The following is an 8,600-nucleotide window of genomic DNA, read 5'->3' as shown; positions in this document are numbered from 1 at the left end:
CCTCGATTTTTTATTTTACGAATATGCTTGAAATCACCGTCCATATTTTTTCAATCTCACTTTTATTAAAAACTGTAGCTACAAGCTCTATTAAACCACAAATGAAATATAATCCAGCTGGCAATTGTCTGGCTAACGATGATATTAATATTTTTTTTTTATTAGGTTAAGTGAAATTTTAGATTAGATTCCCTGAAATTATATATAAAACTCAGGCTATATATTAGTTTAGTCAGGTCGGTGTTACTGTCTAGACATGATTCGTGGTACGGGAACAAAACAATATCCGACAGGTTTCGTAGATTATATAACAAAGCCCTCAGAAGAATATAGGGAGTCAAATGGCAGGAATATATCAGAAATGAAACTATAAGAGAGATTACTCGAATGCCATATTTGGATGAGATCATGGTCAGGGGTAGATTGAGATGGTCAGGGATGATCTTCGCGCTCCCATAAATAGATATTAGTTTACCAAACTTTCAAATGGTCTCAATGGCACAAGAAGAGTTGGAAGACCAAGGCCTACATAGCTGAGGACTATGAAGCGTGAAGTAGATTATGAATGGAGAACCATTGATTTAAAAGCTCAGACAATGCCCGAGAGACTGTCCATATTACAGATGATCAGCACATAAGCCCCCTCTCCACCCAAGTAATGACTAGGGAGGGTCAGGATATGACTGCAGATGACTCAGCAGATAGACCTATAAGCTCCCCAAAGCCTCCCATCCCTAGCTTATAAGGATGGTCAGCTTGCAGCGACCAAAAGAACTCCCCTTATATTTAATTTTTTTCCCTTATTACTAATAACTGGCCCTAACAAACGTACACACATGAAAAACCGATGCGGATATATATTAAATTAGCTCTTTTTGCTTATTCTCATTACAGGTTGGCGAGGTAGGCTACCATATTTTGCTTATTCACATTCAAGTTCTAAACACTAGTTTGAGCGGGACTCGAACCCCAGTTTGGCAATAACTAGGCAAAGACGCTACAACCAGGGCACCACACCCAACTTTTCTAATGGAGTCAGTGTGCATTTTCAAATTTCGACCTGAGATTCGAATGATATATCCAGTCCTTCTTTAGTTAGTTTTTTTTTTTTTTTTTTTTTTTTCCTAGCAATTCCAACACAAATTTCCGTTATAGTTTTTTACAGAAAATTGAACGGAAATCTGAAAAGGAGAAGCCAGTACAGCGGATTTTTGTTAACAATGATCTGTGGCTTGTTCCTGTCATGTTTTTTTTTATATAAAAAAGTATTATTTTGATCCTAAAAAACCCAAAGTTATAGTTCGAATAAAGAGATATGCTAACGAGACTTGTCGAACGTAGTGTAAAGAGTGCTATGTTTACCTCCGCCAACGAAGTTGGAAGGAGGTTATGTTATGCCCCCTGTTTATTTGTTTATTTCTGTTTCTGTGTGTGTGTTTGTTTGTGAACAGCTCAATGGCCATAATTTTGATCGTAGAGTAATGAAACTTGCCGGGATAAACCATTATGTGAAAAGCTGGAATAAATAAATTTTGGAAGGTCAAGCTCAAAAGTCGAGGTCACGGTCAAGCAAAATGTTCATTTCAAGTAATCACCCATAAGTTTGGACATTGTTTTCACAGAGACTTAAAACCTGGCTCATACTTGAAGTGTATGAAAATCCACACTAATTAATGCATGTTAAGGCCAAAGGTCAAGGTCAAAAAAAAGGTCGAGCATTAAGCTGCCTTGGCGAAGGTCTGTAATCTACTGAGTGTCCCTCTATTTTTTCCTGCTTTGTTCTTCTTATTTATTTATGGTGAAGTAAACAATTTTGTCGTAATATTCAATCTTTATTGATTTTAGACTATATTATTAATATTATTATTATTACTATTATTATTATTATTATTATTATTATTATTATTATTATTATCATTATTATTATTATTATTATTATTATTATTATTATTATTATTATTATTATTATTATTATAATGTGTGTATAAATGTATTAGTGAAGTAAAGCTTTTTTCCTTATATCAAAAATCGACTTTGATCTATCTTTTGAATGACAACTTCATTGAAAAATAAATCTCTAAACAATACTAAGATACTCTCTCTCTCTCTCTCTCTCTCTCTCTCTCTCTCTCTCTCTCTCTTGCATAGTCTAAAATTAATAAAAATGATTCTATATGAAAATTAGAATGCAGGAATGGACATTTTATTCATATAGGAATGGAACATTTCAATATTATGCAACGGGAAAAAAATCTTTGCTATTATGGCTTTATGAAATATACAAAATATATATTTTAAGATTTTCCGGGATGGTTCACCTCAGACCGAAATATCCAGGAAAATCAGAGATAAGTCGTTAGGATGTTTTTGAAGTTTCGGTAATTGAAGTCGATGGCCTTTGCAGATAGATTGAGTTTGGCTTGAGATGGAAAATTAAGGAAATTCTCTCTCTCTCTCTCTCTCTCTCTCTCTCTCTCTCTCTGTATATATATATATATATATATATACATATATATATATATATATATATACATATATATATATATATATATACATATACATATATATATATATATATATATCTATTTATTTATATATATATATATATATATATAATATATATATATCTATTTATTACATATATATATACTGTATATATATATATATATATATATATATTTGCCCATCTTTAATTGAGGTACTAGAAGTCACCGGAAATAACTTTATCATTCACTTAAAAATTATAGTCAAATGAAGGCAAATATTTCACTCGACCTGTATTAGTCAGTAAATATTAACATAGATGGCACCACCATTTTAGCAAGGATCCCAAAAATGAAAATCCTTTTTTGTTTCATGATTCCTTTTTTCGTTATCCATGTCTCTAAACTATTTTTCCCTCTCTGTAGTAGTAGATGAAAGTGGGTGGGCAAAGATCTGCCAGGATGTGTTCTTGAGTTAAGTGTAAAGAGAGTTTGGTGATTTGTACAGGTATGGTTAAAAGTGTTATGTAATCATTCTATTTAATTCATCTCTTAAATGTTTACAGACTAGTCAGATTATGAAGTGTTTGAAAGTGGTGTGTGAAACGTGTTGATAATCTGAACAGGCTTGAGCTACACAGATCCGAGATTTATGCTTTTATGACTGGTTTATTACTCGTTTAGTTTAAATTGGGCAATATGCCTTAAGGTGCGTATTCTACAGTGATTAAATATTGCACTAGAGATCCTGCAATACTTTGAATACTGTTCATATTTTAGCGGCGTAATACTGTATTTGAGATGCATTACTTTAAATTCGGTGTATTTTCTACAGTGGTGTAATTCTCTATATTAGAGATTCTGCTTTACTTTTGCATATTCTAATATTGTTATTGAGTGAATAGGGTTGAATGGTGCTATTGAGCAAGTTGAATGGTGCTATTGAGCGAGTTGAATTGTTATTGATAATTGATTACTTAAAATCAGTTTTATAAAGTGACCAGGCGACTATTTGCAATAAGATTGGATGTTTCAAGTAAGACTATCTCTTTCTGCACAGGCAATGCCCTGCATAAAGAAAACCTTATTACAGGGTTTTGTCACTGGAAACATACGTGACGTGGTCTGGATAATTAATTCCTAAGAGCTTTCTTGGTGAAAATTTAGTAAGTGAATCTTTTTTTACATTTTTATATTTGACATATAGATAAGGTCAAAATTTGTTTTAATAGCAAGGTAAATTCCTTGAATCTAGGGGTAGGGTCTTGTTAGCAATCAAATAATTTTAACTAGTGTTCTATGCATTGTATTAAATTTATTAATCCATTGTTATAAATTTTCATCATTCCCAATATATCCCGTAAGTTATCTTTGGCATACTGTTAGTTAGGATATCTGGTATATACTGATAATGGTAATTTGACTAGTTTAAACTATAGGTTGAAATGCCCCATCTACAGTTTTATAAATTGTAGTGACTATAATTTGAAATTGTTGATAATGTTGTTATCTAGGGTCTACTTGTGATGCAAACATTAGGATAAAACTAAAATAGAATATCTAAAAGATCACAAAATGCCCCGGCTCTCGGTTCTTGATGATTGAAAAATCTTTTTAGGTGACATCTTTTTTTGTTTCCTTTTTTTTAAATAAACATATCTAACTAAAACATCGGACGATAACATCGGTATTCATAAAGACTATTGGCTGCTCTTTAATGACTTTCCCATCACTCTACTTCTATGGACTTACTGCTAAGTAAAAATGTTGCTCATTTGAAAGTAAAAGGAATCATCCCTCTTGTGAGTCTTATACGGACCTAATCAGCTACGTAAAGTTTGTTCCTGCGAAGATTTTAAGTCTTGCAGGGAAGAAAAAAAATAAAAACCATAAACATGCATTACATTTGATTTTTTTATTACTGAACCTTGCTGTTTAGAAATTTCTCATTAATTTAATATTCCTGATATTGGAGGTGTAGAGAACTTGAATTTGTATTTCTCGATATGCTAGCCATGGCAAGAAATTAGTAAAGAAATTAATATGGTTGGTAAATAACCTGTCATTTTAATTTACAAGGAAATGCATTTTGGGAATATTGAATATCATGATAGGACATTGTAAGAAATGAGCGTAAGAGGATAACCAATTAGAACAATGCTTTTATGCATTTGGCCATGAAATATGCATTAACTTAAACTTGTATAATCGTTAGTTATTAGCATATCAAATAGCCTGATAAGAAGTTGCATTTTGTATCAATCGAGAGACTTAAAAGAAAATGCTATAGTATGAGAGCAATATCTAAAATTCAATAAATTTGTTCCTCCACTTGAACTATGTTCGGACAAAGTATGCTGGCCTGCCACATCCCCCTCACTCAAAAAATCTAGTAAGTTAGACTTGTGCTGATGACAAATAAGTGCTAGAAAAAACTCCATTGCTTAAATATCTTGATAAGAATAATAGGTATCAGATGTTGTTCGTGATAATTAGCGAAAATATAGTTTTAAAGATCGAAGGTATGAAAAATATTTTTAAAGGAAATGGTATAAAGTCAGTCAGCTGAAAAGACAGTAATTGCTATTATGAACGATTTGACATAATCTTTAACATTCTTAAACAAGTAAGCACTAGGTTTTAGGAGACAGGGTCAGTAGATTGCAGCTATAGCGGGGGTTGTAGAAATCTCACTATCAAACCTTGAATAATTTAATAATGGTGGCTGGACACGGTGAAGGTATAATGTACTTGATAAGAAACTTAATCAGGATTCCCTAAATATTCAAAGATTTGAAATGTAATGCACCATTTATGATAGCTTGCGAATAAAATTTATAAATCTACAGTCATCGAAATACTTCGATATTTAGTCTTTTTATATTATGGTTAGTGTTAGTTGACTACAACCTTAATATAGACTAGACATATTGAACAGCGTTTACTACAGTGCATGAGAACAAATTGCCTAATGTAAATATTCCCATGTTTACTAGAGCAACATTAGTTGAAAGTAATAGGCGCTCAAATAATGTTTGGGTACCCCAAGAATCTTGGACCATGTGCGACTTCATAAAACGAAAGGGTAAAATTAAAAAATTTTCAATAGTAAGTACTTTCAAATTCCCTAGATGCTAAGAAATTGCTAAGATATATAGAAGTGTGGAGAAGGAAAGCCTTTTAAATGCCACTGTCTAAATGCCGTGAGGATCAATCAATCTTCATTTATTACTCTTGAAAATGCCTCTTCAAAATTTAATAATGGAAGGCTTTTTTAAACTTCTATCAAATTAAAAAGAGGACCAGTAATGTTCATGTGTTAATCATAAATGCTTCAATAAAATTTAATAATTGAAGGCTTTTTTTCACTTTCAAATTAAGCCATTTTTAAAGCTTTTAGAAGTTCAGAATAAGAAAGATTTTAAACTGGCAAAACTTAGTGTCAATATAAATACATTATCATGAATTTTTCTACCTGGAACGTTTAGATACATGAACTTCTATAATTTTTCTATCTGGCAACTTTATACTGAAGTGACCATGGAGTAAGATGTGACAGAAGTTTATATAATTGGCAACTTTTCTAGTATGCAATTTCAGAGCTTGAGAGAAATTAGTTTTCCCATAGCTATTCATAATATAGCTATTCAACAACACCTGGAACAGATAGTTTGTGAGGTGAGGATGTATTAGTGTTAAAGAAGAGAAGATATAATTTGTAAAGAAGAGAACAGATATCTTTTGTAAGTTGAGATATGTTTCAGTGAGTTTAGGATGAACTCGGTTTAATTTCCTGCTGCATCATAAAAGTAAAATCTCGTTTTCTTTTAGGTACTAAATACTGGTGGGTGATGAAGTTTTGACATGTGGTTCTTGTGGGAGCCATTAGTTTGCAGACATCCTTATATGCTTAGTGTGTCATGTCCTTCCCTGCATTATTTAAGGGAGGATATTTGATCAGTCTCTGTAATGCCTAAAACTATGGAGTATATTGCTGCTTTAGGCTGAGAAAGTCTTGCTACCACAGCATCTGTGCGTACACCTTTGACTTGGTTCATGAGATTATAAGCCTAGGAAGAAGTCATCGGGAGGTAAGTCAGATATTGGAGGTTGGATGTTTCTTTTCCTTGTATTCCACCGTAAACTAGTTTACTAAGTGACTTCTGGAGAGACTGTTGTGAATAAGCTGCTGGCTAAGGGTACCTCGGTGTCTCCAGTGATAATCTTTTTTTTTTTTTTTTTTACATTTTATACTGGTAGCTTTTTATACTGAAGTGATCATAGAGATAGATTTGACAAAAGTTATATAATTGGTAACTTTTTCTAGTAAGTAATTTCAGTGCATGAAAGACTTCAGTTTTAACTTTAAATAGCTGGAACCAGATAGGTTGAGTGAGATAAGTCTTTAAATTTACTGCTGCACCATTGTAGTAGTCTCTATTTTCTTTCAGGGACTGAATACTGCAGTGACAGTTTGATATGATTCTTGTAGTAAACTGAAGCTTGCAGTCATCCTTACATGCTTAGCGTATGACATGGCCTTCCATGCAGTATTCCTTTCAGAGTAGTTCTGAGATAGAAAGTATATTGCTGCTTCAGGTTTGGATAAACTGCTGCCGCAGCCTCGGTGCATACAGCCTTGCTTGGTTCATGGTGGATTGTCTGGGAAGTTACCTCAGGCAAGTCACTAGGATATTCAGATTTTTTTGTAGTTTCTCTTGTAACCGGAGGTTGGATATTTTTTTCCGGGCATACCACAGTCCACTAGTTTATAAAGTAGCTTTTAGGTATTCATAATTTCATTAGGTAGCTATCGACTAAGGCTACTCAAGTGTACCCAATGTTAGTGGTGTTACTTAATTATTTTTCTATTCAGCGCACTTAGGTGTCCGTAGAGTAGACTACATTATGTGGCCTACTTGGTCGCAATGTTGATTCAGGTTGTCATAAGTACCCCTAGAGTAGACTAAATTATACAGCCCACCTAGACCAAAAATTGTTTTAGTTTCATGTGCTTCAAAGAAAGCTTTGGCACCAGTATGTATCAAGGCAAACTTTTTCAGATTTTTCAGTTAACATCAGTACTGAATCATGAACTAGAGCATGGCGTTCCCTTGTAGATAACCTTCTGGCTAGTTACCCAATGTCAACTGCGCTCCTTGTGCCATTTGACCCATGTGCCTGTGGATTAAATGCCTGATACAGATGCTAAAAGAAAGTAATTTGCAAAATTCCGATATTCCTTTATATTCAGATCTTCTGGACAGTTCCGTCCTGGTTGTAATACTAGGTATGTAGTCAATTTTAGTCGGGCATTCTCCATCATGAAGCTCAATACTATAGTGTTCTTAGTTTTATGAGCTATGACACGTTGTGGAATTCTTACTATTCGGGTCGTTGAATCGGTATAACTTCAGAAGTTCAAACTTCCAGCAGTGTTTGTTGAACAGGCGGACATCGCCATTAGTTTGTTTTAATGTTACCGTTTTTTAAATATTTTACTTGTTCATTACCTTCCATATCTGAAGGTAAATTTTGGTATGAAATAGAAGTTAATTCCTTTTAATTGAATGTGCAGTACTTTTGATAGTAAATTCTGGTATGAAATACAATTAATTCCTTTTAATTAAATGTGCAGTACTTTTGATTGTAAGTTCTGGTATGAAATAACTTTAAATTTAGGGCATCCAGTCTACTTTCATATTTAAATTTGAAACCTTCCCTAAGGTATGCAAACCATAGTCTACTATGTAAAGAATGTGCAGGTTTATATAAAATACATTTAGTTTAATATTTTTATTTAATATTATTTAATTCACAGGAGAGTGACAGATAATGATGGAAGAAATATACGCCGATAAAACTAGTTATGAGTATATATAAAATCTATAATTGTCATGATCATATTCTATTTTACCATTCCATGAGGTCTTCAACGCATGGCTTAGCCAATTTAACCCCCATACGAGTTCATCATTAATTAAAGTTAAATTTTTTTCTAAAGAAGGTTTAAAATTTGAAGTAAATTTGAAGATCAGTTTCTAAAATTGGGTAAATCCTTAAAGATTTAGTCTACTTTAACCTTTTTCAACGAAAACTTTATTCATGCTTTAATTT

General features: G+C 32.7%; 1 long non-coding RNA gene across 1 annotated transcript; it reads left to right on the top strand.

Annotated features, from left to right (window-relative positions):
• Nucleotides 1-2,932: 2,932 nt before the first annotated feature.
• LOC137642301 (uncharacterized) lies at nucleotides 2,933-7,358 on the top strand. The gene is made up of 3 exons (XR_011044740.1): nucleotides 2,933-2,991; nucleotides 6,315-6,574; nucleotides 6,935-7,358. It is a non-coding gene; the product is annotated as an uncharacterized lncRNA (long non-coding RNA).
• Nucleotides 7,359-8,600: the final 1,242 nt, after the last annotated feature.

This window comes from Palaemon carinicauda, chromosome 6 (assembly GCF_036898095.1).
Source record: "Palaemon carinicauda isolate YSFRI2023 chromosome 6, ASM3689809v2, whole genome shotgun sequence".
Classification (NCBI taxonomy): Eukaryota; Metazoa; Arthropoda; class Malacostraca; order Decapoda; family Palaemonidae; genus Palaemon; species Palaemon carinicauda.
The sequence above is the reverse complement of the archived record's forward strand: the minus strand, read 5'-3'. Positions and strand labels throughout refer to the sequence as shown.